Raw genomic sequence first — 20,306 nt, forward strand, 5'->3', positions numbered from 1 at the left:
CTCTTTTGCATGTGGAAGCCTAAGAAGAAATGGTCAGAGCAGATCAGCAGTTGTGTGTGTCACCTTAACAGAAGAACACAGGACTGCAGACAATGACAGTGGCTGAAGTTACTCTTCACGTGGCACCTGCCCTCTGCCAAGGATAAGAATGTCAAGGGGACAAGGCCAATATACCACAGGACAGACAAAAGGCTTTTTACATTATCTTTGCCCAAGTCCGTCCTCAGTTCTGTAGTGCCAACATTAAACTTCATTACAAGAGCCATGATTGCTTCTACCCTATAAGCCAAGCTTTGCCTCAAAAGTCTCACTTTGATCTGTGTATTTGTCAGCTATCCAATAATTAAAGGATTTTTTCCCATGCAAATTAAAAGAAGGTTCAGGCTTGCAATGCCACCCAGCTGCTCTGCCACGGTCTGAACTTTAGATACAGGACAGCTTGGTTGCTCATCACCTCATGTAGCACAGAGAAGAAAAGAAACAGCATAGTTAAGCCTTCAAATTTGGAAGGACCAGATGTATTCTGTGGGCTATCAAAATAACCACACCTATGTCAATGAGCACACTATGATCCAAAAAGTAAAGATAACATTTCACCCTCCAAACTTTTTCATACTCTTACACAAATATACAGAAACTTCTGCAAAGACAGCAATTTCCAGTTGACAAAGTCCCTTTACCTAGTCTGCTCATAAGGCATTAAGAAACCCTAGAGCAACAGGATTTTTGTTTTTGGAGCACCAAATATTTCAGCTTTCCTGCCCATTGAAGTCTGGTGAGGAAGCACTCCTGTTTGATGCAAAAGGAGGTAATGTCTAGCTCAGAGCTACTGCAGAAAGAAAGCAGCAGCAGCACCTAAATGCCTTTCCTCCCTGCAGCTGCCCATGCCCTGCACACCCACAAAGTCACCTCCTCCCCATGTGCCAGATGTGGCTGGCACAACCCTACACCAGCGGCTGAAAGCTTGGCAACCTTATAGCCCTACACATTGGGAAAACCACAACATAATGAAGTCACACACAGGCATGCAGCAGTACAAGGCAGGCAGCAGCCACACGTTACACCCTATTACACTGCAAACAGCCATTAATTATGGAAGCATATAATTTTTACTCAATGAGCTTTTGCTTATGTACTTCAGCTATTTTAGCTCTTCTTCCAGAAGACATCAAATAAGCTCATCCTTTGCTACAGAGTTACCTAGAGAACACAGACAAGTTATCCAAGTGCAAGGCTCATCCCAGCAATATCTTCATCATAGAAAGGCCAAGGAGAATGAATGGACTTAAGATTTTAATACCAATACAAGGCAAACTGGATTAAATTTACCTAAAATTTATTTTACCAAACACAGCCTAAAGGCAAAAACCTATGGCCAAATGATAATTCTTCCTCACAGGAACCTAACAAACACGATTGCATTCCAAGAACTAGCTCCTGGAAACCAGGAGACCTGCAGATTTTTGCAAGGTTTGTATTCCCATATTTGATATGAGATGTACTCATATCACCAACATCTTAAAAGTAGCATCACATAAAAGAAACAGGCTATTTCAGTTTTATTTAGTTACATTTTTATATGCCTTTTTTCCCCCCTTACCTTCCTCCATCCCACATTACCGGCCTTTGACTGAAATTTGTGTCCTCACTTGGGAGCACTGCCTAGTACACTGTAGATTACACCTTGATTACAGACAGATATATACTGAGGAAACTGATCTATCCTCAAAAATTGCATGCATATAGGTGTGCAAAAATCCACAAGTGATCAAAACAAGCTCATCTAATTTACTGTGCCATTTCCTGCAGACGCTTTGAAAAGCAGGAAGCTCGCAGAGAAGCCAGGCTGAAGCTACACAACATTCATGGCACTACACAAAGCTTGCATTAATACTGCCTACAGTAAGCAACTTTCCTAACCTCATGGGTAAACCTCATGGGTATTTTTCCTGAGACACCAACAGAGCCTCAGCTTCCAGAGCTACCAGTCTCTATTCTCACAGGCAGTGCAAGTCAAATACCTTTCTCCATATCCAATTCCTGGCTAGCAGGCACAGCGTCACACTCCTCAAGGTATTCCACACACTCTGGGTGCAACATTCCTGTTTTACTTCCCTTGGCCAAAACGGGAGAGGATTTCTGCAATAGTCTTTCCAACATCAGGTGAGGGTGTAACAGCAATCACCTTCATGGTGCATCTCTGAAGTAACTCTACTGAATTCATGGGATAATCCCAGTATACTGAAGTATTAAGGCAGCTTCAAAAAGCCTTCTTCAAATATCTCATTGTCCTCCTGAACCTCACCTACATTCCAAAATGCTTTTTTTTCGATTTGAAAAACAGGCTGCCTTCTACACTTAGAGGGAATGCTACCATTATCATGTATAACATTTTTGGCTCCATAGCCAAGAAGGAGAAGTCAAAGAAAGATTAAAGTAATTGTGAGTCCTAGGGAAAAAAATGTAGATAAAATTTACTGATTTTACATTTAATATTCATCTTTGTGGCATGGAAGAAAAAAAAAATACCTCTGTTAGTGTATGCATCCTATAAAATTCACCACTTATGGGGATTAAACAAATTTAACAGTCCACGTAAGCTGCTGAAAGGGAAGAAAGTGTTGCCTTTAACTTCTCTGAGCACCTTGACAGTGCCTGGCTGTACCTTCACAGAGTTTAGGATATACACAAGCCCTTGATAAGACACAGCACTGTATCTTCTAAGCTGAATAATAGCTCTCAACAGCTCCAATACTACTTCAAGTAGAAAGAGGGTGTAAAATTTCCCTGTGTACTGGGAGCCTGTTAAACAAATGTTATAAAAACCCCAAAATCAATGTATGCTTGACACATACAAGAAGGAAGGAATCAGTTATGCAGCAATTAAATGCACAAAACAAGAGGCCTATAAAACACCAGCCTCCTTTAGCAAGCATGGTTGCTTGACACCAAGTACATTAGACAATAAAAATAAATCTTATCACATATCTCAAATTCAGCAAGGCTTGTCTGGAACAATGCCTGGAAAGCCTGCAGCATGCGCATCACTCTGTAAGATGCCCAGCTGGAGATGGCAGAAAACACTGGGCACAGGTACCCATGTCAACCCAGCTAATAGAGATCCACTTACTTAGTTTCAGATCACAAATGAGCAGGATGTTGAAAAGTGATAGAATATGAATAACTAAGTACAGGGCACCCAATTGCAGGAAATGCCCTGTGGATGCAAGTCAAGGGTAAAGAAAATATAAAACCAACACCACATATATCTTCCAGGTTTTATTTTCAGGTTGTAAAAGCAATCACTCTGAACATGAGCATTTCCTGGGATTTAACAACTGTTGGGTTAATAACACTAGGCAAAGGCAGTTACACCTAGCCCATAATTTTACCCACATAAAATGTACTGTATCAGGTAGCAATGTCTCTTCAGGACATTTTCAACAGAATCAACCTCTAAAAACAACACTGTTTAGAAGTGCTGATAAACCCCTTCCCACAGCTAATGTTTCCATGCAGGTTTGCATTAAGGAGCCAGGATGGATTACTTTGAAATATACACCCTGCATCTGTGCATAGTCACTGGCAGAAAGCACTTCAACTCAGTCTCCTCAGTTGAGCATCTTCTGATGGAGCCTTTCTCCCTCTGCCCCATTCCCTCTTCACATGTATTTTTGGGGTCAGCTTATCTTAATATTCTATGTCTACACAGGCAAAAATTGTGCAGTTTGCAAAGAAATCAGATTTTTACATCATCACTGCAGGACTTCTCGAATTTTGCATTAGGGAAAAACACTCCACCAAAATGAAACATGATTGCACCAATATGCTCATGCTAGCTGTACACACATATGCAGTCTCTGACTTCAACATGTCTAAATCCTTCCCATCCCTCTGTTCCGTACTGATACAGAAAAGGGTCTCAAACCACCCTGCAGAAGGAACAGTTCCTAGAGAAAGACCACAAACTCCCTTACAAACTCAGCAGAAGGCCAGCCCAGCCAGAGCCAGGACAGATTATCCACGGAGGATTGGCACCATCGATCCTCAGAGAGCCCACTATCACTAACGGCACTGCTATATTAGCAGACCTGCTTTTAGGAGCACAAGGATGAGCTTCTCATCAGCTTCTTACTGCCAAGGAAAGGCTAAAGAGGCTAACTCCGAACACTTCTTCCCTCCTCTTCTTGATCTGCATGACATTTTTAACAGCTCTGTCTGATGCAGGCATTTCACATGAAACATAAGCATATTTTCACTACCATCCTTTCCCCATTGTCACAAATTAGATGTGGTGAGGAAGCCACATTTGTGTTACATCACAGGCAGAGTCATATTTCACTATATACTTGGGTTTCAAGCTTATCTCTGATGCTGTGCAGATTATGTTTAGGCTGAGAGCAGATTACTGGCATAACCCAATACATTATCTAGGTTGTACAAACACTCACTATAGAAAACTTAGAGAGCTCTTTGGACTAGGGATCAGAAGCTAAGTCTCTTAAGGAATCTTTAAAAGCATCTGAGAAACAACATTTTTTGCTTTGGCCAAGAAGAGAGAATGAAAAATACCTTCTAAATTTTAGTTACATGTCCCAACATGTAGCAAAAGATGCCACTGCATTCAATCCAATGTGTCTCACATCAACAAACAGTTGGGTTTTTTTACTTAGGGAGTCAAAAAATAAACACGCACACATATAGCCACCAAGATATCTGTTAAACTGAAGTGTACAAGTATCACCCAGGAGCACCCAAAAAATCTTGTAATATTTAAGTAAATGTTCCTAATGAGGCCTTCTTAAAACGCTAAACTTTGCACTCAAGGTAGCAGTTACAGAAAACAAAGACAGCAGGGAGGCACAGCAAAAAGAGAGGTAGCAAAGGAGCTTAATGCCTTGTCAATGCTAGAGGGTTCTGAGGGGAAGAGGGCATAGTCAGAAGAATTATCCCTATCTTGATTAGCATCAGAACAAAGGCTCACATTAGTTTGTCTGTACTAGGACTCCCCTAGAGCTCTGGATAATAACCTTGTTGAAAGCATTAAAAGGATTTCCTCCCCACTTCACCCCCTTGCAATCTACACCCCTTCTCTAAAAGGGGATAAAAGGATGAGGTCCAAATAACAGCTTTATGTTTAATTCTCTGAAAGACATATCTGGGCAGCTTTTCACAACTAAAACATCAAACATACAATACACTAGTAAGATCCTTCTGTGATAGGTTTTCAAAGGTAACATTTGGGAGCAGGTAGGGGAAAAAATCAAGTCAAAACAGAACCTATTTTTTGTTCAAGTGAAAAGGTCAAATAGCACAGGTGACTTATCATGCATGCTTAACTCTGGAAGGCAGGAAAGACTTCAGTAGTTTCTACAGCAAAACCAGCGAATGGTAAGGGAGTGAAGAATACAAGGAAAAAACACAGCTTGTGGTATCTGAACACCACAAAAACCAGGCTAACAGAGGTGTAAAGAAAAATGCTAAGGCATGGCTACAAAGGAGTCAGAAGGTAAGAACATTTCAGAATACTTCCTGTTTCAAAAGCAAGAGATGCTAACACCAGTGGCTGTCTCACTGCAGGATGAGAACATGGAAGGCAGCACATTCTGCCTTCAGTTTACAGAAGAGTCGTGGCATTTGGACAAAATGCAGGTTTTAAAAGCAAAAACTCAGGAGAAACAAAGTAACAGCATCAGCTTTCATCTTACCTGATATTGACACAGGCTGGCATACAACAGATGTCAAGTTAGCGAGATTAAACTGACGATTCAGTGATAATAGGTTGATTCACACACCTAGAACTGCATTAAAAAAGTAGATATTAGCCCTGTGAGTACTAAGAATGGCACTCTTGTCACATAAAATAGCAGGGGGCTTGAGGGGCAGAAGTAGCTCTCTGTTTTTAGGACACAGGCACACAGCCATGCTTCAGGTACAGACGTTACTCTCAAAATTCAGATTGGATCTGAGATATACTGCACAAGTTACTCATAATCAAGGAATATGCAAACTATCCTCACACATTCCATTTAAAAATCTCAAGGATAAGAACAGTTTCAAGTGTAGCAGAGTGTTACCAAAAACATTTTTCAGCAGTACCCAAGCTTGCTTGGTGGTTTTTTTTCAGCGGGTTGGAAACTTACCAAAAGTTACCCATATTTAATACACATATTAAAACTGCATCAAGTCCAGCCATCAGATACACACATGCATTTTCAGTGATTGCAAATACTGCATATTTCCCAGATAAGCATAGCAGAAATTTATTTCTACAGTGCCAAAATTCAGAGGTATGTTTTACTGTCTCATCACCATATACACTCTTTTTATTCAGCATTACTACTAAAAATTCCAGTATTTCAGAAGATGGTTATTAACAAGGCAACCTTCTCCACTTTAGAAAGTACAACAACAAACTGAGAACTGGGAAAACTGGTCATCCAAGTGAGAGCAAAAGCCATGCAGCTGAAAGGAATTTTTGTCTAGCCTGCTTAAAGATCTCCTTTGTTGCTAAACATTTCATTGTCACATTTAAATGTCAGCTTTTTAAGTCACAGAAGCGTGCAAGCCCTGCAAGACAGGAAACCACAAAAAGACTTGAGATGAAGGTTCTCACAGCTAATGAAATGAAAAGTAAACCTAGCAAACTGCTCTTCACATCTCTGATATGCTTACAAAAAGACACAAACCCTGATCTTACAACCTTGCTCTCTGTACCCATGGAATTATTTTTAATTAATCTCTTAGTAAGTTTGTATGGTTTTGTAGTCTCCTTATACACCAGGGCAAAGCTTGCAATGAAGTCTCCAGCACACTTTTGTTGCACATCACAGAATGAGTCCAGAGCATTTCAGGATCACACAGCTCTTCTCAATAGTGCTTTAGCTTCTAAAGACAGACTACCCGATTTTCCTAAGGGGAAAACAGGACCCTCCCTTTCCTGAAGCAAGCAGCATGCCCTTTTTGGACTCTGAAAAGGAGTGAGGGGCCCTGAGAGAGAAGCTGGCTTTAAAGCTTTCAGGATGATCGCACATATGGCCACTGGCTCGCCAGTGGCATATGCGGCAGCAGATGGGAGAAGTGAAGCTTTCATACCCTCTGAGCAATGCTCTGCAATTTTGACACTTCTCTTGAAAAGCAGATATGTCAATCACCCTCCCAGGCTGGTGTTTTGGCACAGAAGAGATTCTCCTCAGTCTGCGTACCAACACCAAAGGATAACCTATACAGGGTATTTGTGAGGCAGTTTCTGTCTTAGATTTCAAATATAATGAATCCATACACAGCAGAGAATGATAGATTGCTGTTGTCTTCACTGCACATCAGCTGGCTTTCGGCTCATTAGAGAGCAACACATACCCAGCATGCATTCTTTCCTTTAAAGGAGGGGTGGGGGGAGGTGTTTTAATTAACATTAGAGCACCTTACTAGGTCTAACAAATAAAATGCTTTTTGAGAGTAGACAGCACAAATGGGCTCCAATACCCAAAGGGGATTCTGGCATATCCCCCAGTAAAACGGTACTGGTGTGGGCTGCTTTAATATATTGTCCTTGAAGACTTTTAAGACGTTATTTACAGAGAAAAGAAAACCCAAAGAGCCTAAATAGGTCAAAGACATTCAAACATTTCATTAATCTATAGGTTTAACAGTACACATACAAACTACAGCTCCTTTCAAAGCAAGCAGCCTTTAACAGCTACTGTTAGAAATCACATTACAAGCCTAGCTATATAAAGATCTGCATTTTTATATACAGTAAGAACATAATTCTCAAGTTCACTTACAGAAAGTGAGGGGTTGGGAAGGGTGTTGTTTGGTTTTGGTTTGCTTAGTCATTTTTTAAAGACTGATTTATCAGCAGGGTTTCCCTCTTAAAACTTACATACCCTTAAAAGTCCTGCAAAAAGAGATCCAATATACCAACATGACTTCTTTTCTATCTTTATTGCCAAACAAGCTGCAAACTTGGTTTTGATCATAAATTCTTACAATTCCCACATTTTATTACAAAATCCCATTAAATAAATGCAAGGAAAAAACAGGAGCAGCAGTGAAGCACAGCAATACTATAAACTGTGAGGAAATTTAGTTGAAGAAAAATTTAAATGGCTTTGAAGTTTTCCAAATGGTCCTGGCACTTTTCAAGTGTAAGCTAAGGAAGCTATGAAGAGACTTGGTATTGAAGCTGGTTCAGTTCTGAGCATGAGGTTAAAATGGTGCACATTTCAGCCCTGCAAAGTTCAACTGCCTACAAGGAAGTTACTCCTACGGCCAGTGTACACTGTGAGAATGAAAGCCATTCTATTCTATAGCACAAATATGATGTGGTGCTTTATTTACCACATAAAAAGTCATGCCAGCGGCCAATTTCCCTTGACTCTGCTGAACCAGCTCCAAAAGCTGTACTTTGCCTTGTTACAAGGTTACCGCAGCAGTGATGACCAACCCGCTCCACTCAACACTCACTTCTACCGGGAAGCCCATTTTCTGCTGGTGGGCTGGTTGCCAGGATATAGCAGCTCCCCTCAGGGAATCACCAGAGTGACAAGAGACACACAGATCCTTTGTGCTGCAGAGAAAGTTCCCCATGTACACTCCACTTTTGCAGCCTGCCGACCGTCCAACACACAGGGAAAGACAGAAGCTAGGGGGACAGCTGAGAGAGTGGGAAAGAAGTAGGGGTTTTACATCTCTAACTCCTGGTCCTGCAGCTCTTCAATGTGAGCTTCCTCAAAAAACTGTCTTGAATTACCACACATAAATATTTCAAGTAAATAACTAAGCAAGCAAACAACATGCCAGGCTTTCACTGGTCTCTTATTAGCATCACTATGCTTAGTCTGAAAACAGACTTTGCAGTGCATCATGTAGTAAGCCACGTGAGAGCACTAAGCTTCCTGTGAGAGGGTAGTAGCTGCCACTGCCCAGTAACAGAACAGCCAGCATACAAATGGCAGATGAAAACTTCTTCTGGTACATACAAAAGCTCACTTCCTGACATTTATAGGAAGTGCTTCTACTGATTAAACTTAAAATCAATTTTTGCAGCTGCATAAACAAGACTTCTAGCAGAGGCAGGGAAAATATCGTCTGTATAACTACAGACCAGCAAAGCCAGATGAATTACAGAGATGGGCTTAAAAAGACAGAGAGTCCTTCACTGAAGTCATCTACCTGTTCCCAACTACTACACTCTGTGCTAGAGGTTAAATTGTTACATCTGAAATAATTCTATTTGTAGCCAGAGTAACTTAATGACAAGAGATCAAACATGTAGGATGGCATTTCGAAGGACATGACACTTGTCATGACAACTAGATAAACATTATTACAGACTACTCTATTTTGACAAAAGAAATCTACTGTAATACCACAATACCTTTGCTATACATGGGTTAATTTTCCCTTTCCCTGTTCTAGGAAATGCCTTCATGTTTCTATTTACATATTCCTAAAGCCGAATTCAATCCCTGCTGCCTCTCCTCCCTCCTTCCCAGTCTTTCAGGCAAACAGGCTGTGGGACCAACCCTGCCAGTGAAACATGCCTCTCCCAGCTAAGCCTGATCAGCCGGGATCAGCTGGTTACAGCAGCTGACAAGTGGCTCAGAGGGCAGAGGAGCTGCAGGGAGTCCCTGTGCCAAGCAGGGTGCACAAAAGGACACAGTCCAGGAAACTCCGGGGCAAGGCTTCCAAGCTACTGTCCTTTCATGCAGTTATTTGTATATAATGGGCTTCTCTGGAAGTATCTCAGGTGAACTTTCAAAAGGGGGAAAAAATAAAATACAACAGCAGTGGCCTGACACAGACTCCGTGTGCAGCGTCCAACCTTCCTGGACTGACACAGGCCAGCAACTTACATCCGTTTGCTCACAAAAGCAGAACAAGAAAGAGGCATATTTGGGCAGTAAGGCAGTAGATGGCTGTGGTGTGAGCAAGTACACTGATAAAAAGAAGAAGTGACGCACAGGAGCAGTCACAGAAACCCAAACCCATGGCTACAATGTTACACGGCTGAGGTTAAGACCATGGCAGGCTGCTCTTACTGAGAGTTGTAATAATTCTCAAGGCAGGAGCAAAATAGCAGAAAACAACCATGACCACAAGACAGAACGAATTCCATCAGAACCACTACACTCCAGGCAGGACACACATCTAGTGACTTCAGTTACCATTACTTGCTGACTATGCTCAAGCAGCCATTTCAGTCCACCTTCACACGCTGCACTAAATATAAACTGCTGATAACTGTGTGGAAACTGCTTCAGCAGAGACACGGAGCACTGCACAACTCAAGGACGTCGGGTCCTCCCCAGAGTCTACAGGTGGCCAATTTGCATGACAAGCAGAAAGAGAAGGGGACAGAGCCAAAGCCTCTGCTACACTTGTGGTTGGGAAATTTCTGCCTCGAGATCAGTACTTTCCCTGACCTGTACTTCAGAGAGTCATCTGCCTTTAAAGAGGATATGGGGGCATCTGGGTTTTGACAATAACTTATCTAAGAGGAGGTTATGGCTCCCATGTGCTGCTTTGCTCTACAATGACTTTCAGTTTTAAAATATAGTTAGATTAAGATGCTGATCTTTTAAGCACGTCCTTCACCCAGTAGCCCTTAAAGAAACATACTTCCCTACTTTCAGATGGTACTGTCTTTTTTAGTGGTCCATAAAACACTCATTTAAATAACAAAACAAGCCAATGTAAGAGGGAAGATGAAACTGCAAATAAGAAAAAGAAAGGTAGTTTTTCCTCAAAGTTTTGCTTAGAGAATTACTACCAGAAACAACATGAACATTACACAGAGAGAAGTATGATCTGAAAGCTGCCAGTGCCACAACTGGCCACCAGATTACACTACTAGAAAGAATTATTCTCTCTGCATCAAAATACACCCCCCCAAAACAGCATGTCATGAAAAGAAGAAAAAGAGGCAGACTTGCAAAGAAATTTATGGCAGACACCTGAAGAGGGGGTGGATGAAATCAACGATAAACTACAGACACCACAGACAACACTGATCCTTAGAGCACTGGCATTTAATATGCAAATTCCTTCTCTGCTTAGGTGTTTTGCCTCCCTTTGATGTATACAGACAAGTTCAAACTAGAGATGAGAACTGGGAGAGTTCCCTTTCTCCATTATCTCAAGTTTTTTTTCTTGTCTAAGCAACAGTTAGGTGCTCTAACTATATCACTTTTGCATCTGTTCAGAGGTGAAAAGGAAAAAAAAAACTAAAAAGAGAAGCATAACAAATATTATTAAAGGAGAGAGTCAATGTTTTCCCAGCCCTGATGCAGATGTAAGCAGCAAGCTAGTGCGTGACAGCTATAGAGCAGCCTAGAAGAGAAAGACAAGCTGAAAAAGAGAGGACGGTAAAAATACTCTGGAAAAGATCCAGATGTCTTGAGCTTAGTCCTACTGCATGAAAAATTAAAGAGGTTAAAATCTCCTCTTAAGAAATTTTCTTCCCATTGTTCTAACCACGACTTTTCTGAACAAGCTGCATTGCTCCAGAAACCTCAGGAATTACGGTGACAATAGATTCCTGCCAAGAGAAGCACCATTACATAATAGCTTTTATGGGAACACACACAAAAAGCCACTAGGAAGTGCCAACAGACAAGTGCAAGATCCTCTCTGCCCATCGGTTCAGTTTAGCTCTTGACTACTTTAGGATATTTTTAATTTATATATTTACTTCCTCTCATCCCCTTCCACTCAACAAAATCTGTGTTACTGTAACTACACTGGGATCACATCCATTCCCCACAATAATGTAACCCCCTTGAGAATACGCCCACTTGAAACTACTGTATTTGCATTAATCTGTTTAAAAGAATGCTACAAAGATGAAAACTGTGTCACTATTTCCATTAGTATATTAGAAATAAGAACAATTTATTATGGTAGCTTTTCATCCTTTACCCAATTTTAGGGATACTTACAACAATTATTGCTTGTCAGTTCTGAGAAGCCTAGCATAGCTATTTTTGAGTTCCAGGTCTTCTGTACGGGATTTACCATAGATTTGTTACACGCACATGTAGAGGCTCAGCCTAAGCACTGCACACGTGTAAAGGCAGCTGCTAGGGAAGCTCTGACCTCTGGGCAGTATTACGGCACCACAAAGAAGAAAGCAAAGACGAAAACCTAACAAACACAAAGTTTCTCACGTTGAATTATCCGCACTAGTGCCTCCACTACCACCTTCACCTCAGACACCGCTTTCCCTGTGTCTCCCCACGCACCCAAAAGCTCTACGAAAGGAAAGAGACAGCGGTGAACGCTTATCCGCTGTTACTCAGGAATATTAAACCCTAGAGGTTCATCCCGCACCAAGCGAATCCTCACGCCCAAACACGCACACACTTTGCGACCGCTGACCTCAGAGAAAGCCCAGCTCTGCCGTCACCACCGACCACCCGCCGCCGTGACACGAGGGAGCCGCAGGTACCACAGGTGACATTATGTAAGGGAGGCGGCCGGGCAGTCCGCCGGGGAAGGGCTCCCGCCGCAGCCGCGGGCACCGCCGGCTCCGTGCGGCGCCGCAGCCGGGCAGGGCTCTCCTCGCTCCCCGCGGGGCCACCCGGGGGAGCGCCGCGACACCTTCCGGCTCCCGGCCCCGCCGCCCGGCCCCCGCCCAGCACTCGCTCCCCGCTCTCCGCTCCCCGGCGGCGGGCCCGGCTCCGCGCCCCGCCGCAACCAGCCCGCTGCCCCCGCCCCGCGCCCCGGCGCCCCTGGGCTGCGCGCCCTCCTCCCTGGGCGGCGGCGGGTGCTCACCGGGCGGGCTCGGCGGGCGGGCTCGGCGGGCGCGCTGGGGGCGGCGGTGCCGCTGGCGCTGCAGGTCGGCGGCCGCGCGCCCCGGCCGCCCCGGCGTCTCGCCCGCCCAACGCCCCGGCCGCCGCCGCGCGCCAGGCCCCGCCCCGCCCCGCGAGCTGCGCCCGGCGGCGCGCGGGGCGGGGCGGGGCAGCCCTTAAAGGAGCCGCGCGAAGGGGCGCGGCCGGAGGGGGGCGCTGCGGCGCGGCCCGCGGGGGGCGGAGCGCGGCCCGGGCACCGGCGGCAGCCGCCGCGGAGGGACGGGACGGGGCGGGGCGCCGCCCCACCGCATCCAGCGACGGCCGCTCTGGGAAGCCGCCGGGAGCGCCGCGAGCCTCCTCGCCTCCCCGCGGGGCGGCGTGCGGCTGCACGGACACGTGGCGCTCGCTATCGGCCCGGCACCGGGGAACAGCGGCTGTGAGCGGAGCTGAAGCCCTCTCCGGCCTTCTGCCGCCCTGTGCCGGAGCAGAAGCAGCTCCGCAGCAGCGGGGGAGAGCGGCATGCACAGCCCCGGCCGCTGCCTTGCGCTGCCAGCCCCTGGTGGCCGGGCCGCGGGGGCAGCACACGGGGAGGGTGCCCCTTGCCCTTGTCGGGGCTGCGGAGCCACCGCAGAGCTCGGGCAGGGCGGACACTCGGCCACGGGCCGAACTTGCCACAGCGGCACAGAAGCCGAGCCAGCGCTCTTGCAGCAGGCACACTCCAGCCCCTTCCTTCCCTGTGCCACCAGCTCACCCGCTGGCACACCCTTCGTCACTCCGCTGGTGACAGCCTGGGGTAGCACATGCCGCAGCTGGGTCCGCCCTGCTGTGCAGCATCAGCAGAGCCAGGGTGCTGGCTGAAAGGTCCAAGGCTGGGCTGTCGCAGGAGGTCACACTCATGCTGACAGGGGTTTCATGCATACAGGTGTAGGGGGATGCTTACACCTTCTTGCCACCTCCTCTCTCTTAATCCGATTTTTATGGCCTCTCTGTAAAAAGATGAAGACAACACTCCTGTATCCAAAAGTGCCTTCAGGGAATCAAGAATTCCTTGCTTTGCTTTCCTTTCTATTGCTTGAATTAACACCTGCCGCCTATGGGTCTGCTACATTATTCATAGTTTGTGGAGAGTGAGCTGTTCTCCTTCTTATGTGGGGAAGGAACCATATGTAGTGCTACTGGAAAGGTGAAGGGAAGTTTACCTATTTTTCTGCAATAGTACAGTGATCATTCATAGTAAAAGCCCATAATAGGTTATAGCTTACCAATGGCTTACAATCATTTCTTCAAATGTAGGAGATGAATATGATACATCACAAAACATTCCCTATAAATATTCCCCTTGTAAGCACTTCAACACCAAAAAGCAGGAAAAAACTACATCATCATCCGGAAAACATGCCTAAAGGCAGGAAGGAAGAGTGGGAGCTAGAGCTGCACACAAACCTGCTGATTCACACAGCTGTTGTTTTTGTGAACTCTCCGATGCAAAGGTGGAAGGCACAGAGTGACAATATTGGCCTGTGTTTTGCTGTGCTTTGATCAATTAGTGCAGCTGTCCTGGGCCTGAAGGAAAAGTTCAGAAACCTTTGTACCTCTGAAATAAAAGAGCTGTGAGGAGGCTGCCACAGTACTCCCTCTGCTCATGGCATTAATGCACAGAGAAAGGTTCAGAGAATTCCTGGCAAATTCTCACTAAAATGACCTCTCAGTAGGGGCCGAATCATCACATTTTTCACTTCGACCAGTTCAACTTCTTTAACATTTAGAGATCCTTTTATTTCTGTGCCATACTTCGTTGGCAAAATAATTTTTATTCATACATATTTCTCCTTATAACTGTATCAAGCCATAATAAAAACCAGTATATTCTTCCTTTGAGGCCTCAGATACACTAATTTGACCACTCTTTTTTATTGTTGTTGTTGTTTATCATGGAATCATAGAAATCAGCATTTACAGACCATCTTAAAAGTTTAAAAGTATCACACAGACATTAACTAATGCCTTTTACCATGGATTTGCCACACTGCATCAGACCACCAGCCAGTCTAATCCAACATCCTGTTATCAGCAATAGCCGACTGCCAATACTTCAGAGGAAGTAAATGCCACCAACTGCCCCCAAAATAGTTACAGTCCTCTTCCAGACAAATGCCTGTGACCAACTGGTTCCAATCTTTTCAGGCTCCAGGCTCTGAAGAAGGAGGTGAAACATTTTCTCTTTATTACATGTATCAATAAAGGAAGGTCAGGAGCTGCCACCATCAGAGTACTTCTCCCCAAGGCACAAAGCTTATGGTCTCAACCTAGGTATTTTGGCACCATTTTCCTAATGTTTGCTTTCAGGTTGCTTGAATGGAGATGAAAATAAATAATTCATTGAAACATTTTGTTTTCAGTAATAGAAATTTTAAAGCATAAAAGCTGCCAAACTCCACCAGAAGGTGCTTATTTTGTGTGGCCCCATCTGATTAAACAATTAATTTTTTTATCCAGTGGTTATGGATCTTGCTTTTACTCCACAGAAAGAGTTTTACTATCACATAAGTCTCAGTCCATGAATGCACTTTCTGGCAGAGACACCAATGGGATTTAGTCACTAGCACAGGGTTGAGGAAAAGGGCAGCCCATGGGGGCACTGAGACACCCCACACCACACCTTGCCCTGGGTTTTTTGGCAAATCTGTAGCAGTGGGATGGCAGTGGAAGCTGGGCTGGAGAAGACACATTTTACAACATTATAAAACATCTCTCACAGTGATGCAAATGCACACTGTTTTGCATGCCTTGGTAGACCCCACAGGGACAATTGCTGCCGTCTGGATCCAGATCTGCCACTGGATTAATCAGATAAAAGAAACATATTTTTAATCCCAGACTTGAAATTTGTATTCTGCCATTCAAACTGCCAAAAGCCTTTGACAACCACATGAAAACAAATGGTACTTCTTACCCTCCTGCACACATCTGCCCATTCCTTCCCTCCCATGGTGGGCTTCTGCAGTAAGATCACCTGGCTGGATTCCAGGCACCTACCAAAGCTTCTCTATCACTCCCCTCTGCAGATGGACAGGAGAGAGAAAATATAATGAAGGGTTCATGAGTTGTGATAAGGACCAGGAGAGATCACTCATCAAATACCATTATGGGCAAAACCAGGACAGAACTAGAAACATTAACTGAATTTATTAGTAATAAAATTAGAGCGGGATAATAAGAAGTAAAATAAAACCTTTGAAACACCTTCCCTCCAGCCATCCCTCCTTCCTGAGCTCTACTTCCTCCCCCAGCAGTGCAGGAAGACAGGGAATGGGAGTTATGGTCAGTTCATCACCCATGGATTCTCATGCTGCTCAGGGAGAGGAGTCCTTCCCCTGTGCCACTGTGGGTCCCTCCCACAGGAGACAGCTCTCCATGAACTTCTCCAGCCTGAGTCCATCTCACAAGGAACAGCTTTCTGTACTGCCGCAGCTCGAGTCTATCCCACAGACAACAGTCCTGCTCAAACTGCTGCAGAGTGGGTCACTCTTCCACGGGGTGCAGCCGTTCAAGGCATTACCACCATTTTTAACTGGTGGTTATCCTTGATCAGAGGCACATCTGTCTGTGGAGCCACCAGAGATTGGCTCTGCGGGACACGGAAGAAGCTTCTAGCAGCTTCTCACAGAAGCTGTGAGAAGTACCCTTCCCCACTGCTACCAAAGCTTGGCCGTGCAAACCCAATACAACTTCAAAAGTTACTGAACTCTGTTCAGGTGCCACCTATCTAACATGACTCCAATTTCAAGGTAACTTCACTTCTGAGAGAAGCCACTGATACAATATGATTTCTGATGGCAGTGCTCAGCTAGGAAATGCCTCATGACAGTCTAAGTACTATCAGAGGAGAAAAGCAGTCTAAGGGATAATGTTACTTCAGGCTGTCACACAATCTAGCCTTGGCCATGAGCTTTGGTAATGTTACCATCCTGTGTGACCTCCTTCTCCCCAGCACTGTGTGTCCCTGCAGACAAAGGGTGAGTGCTGTACCTGCTCCATGCCATTTGCTCTCTCCTCCATGTTTGCCCAGCCAGCAACCAAAAGATTAAGACAGCTTCACTCTAAGGACAGGCTGCTACAGACATCCTGAGATCCCAGTTCAGTCATCAAAGACTTTTTGGCTTCAGAGGACTCTCTCACAAACCCTTTTTTCACAGAGAGAGATCTCACTGCTTAGATGAGGAGAGCTACTCACATTTTTCTGTTTCTATCAAGCCCCCATATCCAGATTCCAGTGGCAAAGCAGATAGCTGGCATCACACCAGAGATGCCTTTTGTTTCTTGGAGCTGCCAGCATGTCAGGCCTCATTCTAGCAAACATTATCTCCCACTTAGACATACATGACAGCCACGCACACTCTTGTTCCTTTGCCTGTTTGCTAGTAACACCTCTGTGACCTATTTATTGGCAACTTGTTTGAAATGGGATTTGTGCAGGAGTAAATCAGTTTTTAAGTGCTCTCAAAATCCCCACAGCCCACTAGCCTCCTGTAGATTATGCCTCTCTTGTTTTGCTTTTGTTTTTTCCCCACTTCCTTCTGCACACATCTCTGGGTCTGCTAGCCCTCAGTTACACTTTCAGTATCATACACTGGAACCCAGACACGTTTTTTGTGTTTAGCAGGGCATTATTCATTATTAATATTCAGAGTAGATGTAAATAGAGCAGCTCATCTCCAAAAGACTATTAAAGCAACATGGGAAAAACAAGAATAAAAGACAAATCTTGGCACACCATCCACCCTTTTGCCTTGCTAGGGCACTTGAGTTCACAGTCTGCTGATGAAAAACAGGTAAGGCTAAACCTGGCAATAAGCATCATCCTTGCCATGACATTTCCCTTCTTGGAGTACCATAAACATGCACTGCATTAAGAGGCCTTTTCTGTGACTTGAAATGCAGCATACAGTTGTGCAGCAGTCACCAGGGCTGTCATGGGAGCCAGAAGACTCAGCTCACAACCTGGAGTTTATAGGGATTTAGGTCTTGAAGCTGCACTACATTTGTTCTATACATATAGGCCTGTACCAGAGGAGCTCAAAAAAAATCATCTCCTGGAAACTACCCAGAGCTTTTCTCTCTGAGGGAAACAAATGAGGCCTTAATTAATTTTCTTTCAAATACAGCAAATTGACTTCTGCTCCAGTTGTGCTAGTTTGAAGCCACACAGCACAGTGGTATTAATTCCACTTCACTTAAGGGCTAAATATTCAGAGCAAGGAAAAGGGAGTTTCCTGTAGGTCTTGCTATGGTTGAAGTCAACAAACCATCCTGTTTTTTCAGAGCAGTTTCTTCAGAGTCTGCATTTCTGAGGGTGACTGTGACATGTCCCTGGGTTAGAACAGCAAAATGCAGGGTACATGAAAGGCACTGGCTGAGCAAATTGCCTGGTCCTTTGCATATTTTTAAAGGCCTGCCACATCCTGCCTCAAATTTCATTTTACAGGCTCAAAGATAGAAACACTTTTAGTGCCCTGTCCTAAGGCTAGCTTACTGGTTCACTGATCATCCTAACTAGCCCTGCTGTCTCAAACTTAATTTAATCTTTTTTAACACCAGAGTCTTGCCTGCAGGATTTCCCAATACAGGAATAACACACAGTGTTCTGCACAGGATCTCCTCAGTATCTTGCTAACCAGTGGTGTACTCCCTTTCTATCAGAGACACTTTGCCCAATAAACCAGAAGATCACATTTGCCTTCTTAGCATTTGCTTCATTTGGTACAATCAGCACCTAACCCAGCTCCCAGAAATGGCACTCAAATCCCAGCAGAACAATTTGCCTGGGCACAGTGCCAGTGTACAGCAGCCATCCTGCTCTATCTCCAGGTATCTCACTGTGGTGTTCATCAGTGCCATGGGCCTGTACTAGCACCATCTCATCGATCTCATCCCTACACTATGCTAAAAAGCATAGAGAGTTGGAAGAAAAAAAATTGTACAACAAACCCCAAATCACTGAGTACAGTGAGCCTGTTAGTTCAAGGAGAGAAACTGCAGGATCTGACCTATATACACAGGTACAGGAAGCACCAATTCTATGAAACTGTTATGGTAAACTATCCATCCCACTCCCTTTAGTATGTTCAATGATACAGTAGCTGCATCACTGCTTATGTGTTACAGTAAAGAGGTAAAGGGGATCGAGAGAGAGGATGAAGGATAGGACCTCCTTCACCATAAAATCCTGTAAGCAATTTGTTACCTTCCAACCATCTTAAAATCCTCCCACTGCCAAGTTTATCTAATACATTTAATATACAGCTTCATTATCACATTGACTATGCACTGCTTAGGGAAGGTGCTATTATTCCTCTTCACAGATGGGAGGGGGTGGTACAGATCCCATAGATACCAACTCATACCATTTGCTTAGCAAAAAAGTGACAAGCAAAGAACTGAACCTGTTCCTGTCTAACACCCATTGTTCTCAACCCTTCCTTCTTTCCAACAACTTCATGTTCCATGATTTCCCAAAAAGCAGCCCAATTTACTCTCGGCTTCTCCTCTGCCAACTCTGAAAATGGAATCAAGAAAGTCGGGCATCTCTTGACTAATTCTTCAAAATTAAGGGTAGCTGTAGAAGTCTTTCTATTACACAGTAGGTTTTTGTTAAAGGACATTTGTTAACTTCTTGGATTCCCACCTGTTCTTTCCACATCATTTTGCATCTGTAAGTAGTCAGCTACATACAGACTCTGTACACCTCAAGAAAGCAGCAAATCTTTTCTTTATATAAAAATCAGCCCTTTTCAAGCTGCCTACTAGAACTACTGTCGGCTGAATTTCTGAGGCAACATCTGGCATAAAAATTGATTGCAAATATGATCAGTTAGGAAGATTTTCTTCTAGCAGTCTTCCAGTTGGCTTTATTCCCAGAAATCAACCCAATGGAAAAGAAAAATCTATTTGGCAGTGTCTCCAGTTGCAATTACTCATTCTTCAGGTAGAACAGTTTCCCCCCTTGGGGAGGTTTTGCTGACATGCAATTCAGATGATGGGTTCTGAACTGGTATGGCCTCTGGGATTCTGGACAGATGCTCTCTGATGCCTAAGGAATTCAGAATCCCAGCCCATGTTGTAAAAGAATAATAGAGGTTATCCTCTCCAAAGTCTAAGCACATAACTATAGGTTATAACTTGAAGAATTTAAATGTAATCCCATCATTATGGGTAGTACGCTTCAGCTGCAGACATTCACCCACAATTAAGCAGAATTACTCATAAGGGGCTTTGGCCAAAGTCATGGCAGTGTTGGTAGCTCAGATCTTTGTTAAACAGTGTTAAAACAGCAGGGCCAGCTCAGGCCTGGGCTACCTCCTGTGGACCTAATGTGGGAGAGCAATGCAACCCTGCCCATGTGTGTTCGCTTTGCCTCCATGAGTGGGACACTTGTCTCCTGAATTCAAGAGCAGGCATCATGGGTTCAATACCTCTCTGCCTTTCTTCTCAGGATGTAATAGACACCAC

At 44.4% G+C, this 20,306-nt stretch overlaps 1 protein-coding gene across 5 annotated transcripts in view; it reads right to left on the reverse strand.

Moving 5' to 3' along the window:
- SUSD6 (sushi domain containing 6) overlaps positions 1-20,306 on the reverse strand; it is a 94,316-nt gene that overhangs the window by 67,778 nt on the left and 6,232 nt on the right. The window contains exons 1-2 of one of the 5 annotated variants that reach the window (XM_063398719.1): positions 12,781-12,926; positions 5,709-5,801 (exon numbers count right to left, since the gene is read on the reverse strand). The gene's annotated coding sequence lies outside the window, so the exon portion shown is untranslated. Of the gene's footprint in view, positions 1-5,708; positions 5,802-11,945; positions 11,970-12,384; positions 12,667-12,780; positions 12,927-20,306 lie in introns of those variants that run through there. The other 4 variants (XM_063398720.1, XM_063398722.1, XM_063398721.1 and 1 more) reach the window with 4 other exon arrangements.

Source organism: Prinia subflava, chromosome 5 (assembly GCF_021018805.1).
Source record: "Prinia subflava isolate CZ2003 ecotype Zambia chromosome 5, Cam_Psub_1.2, whole genome shotgun sequence".
In the NCBI taxonomy this organism is placed as follows: Eukaryota; Metazoa; Chordata; class Aves; order Passeriformes; family Cisticolidae; genus Prinia; species Prinia subflava.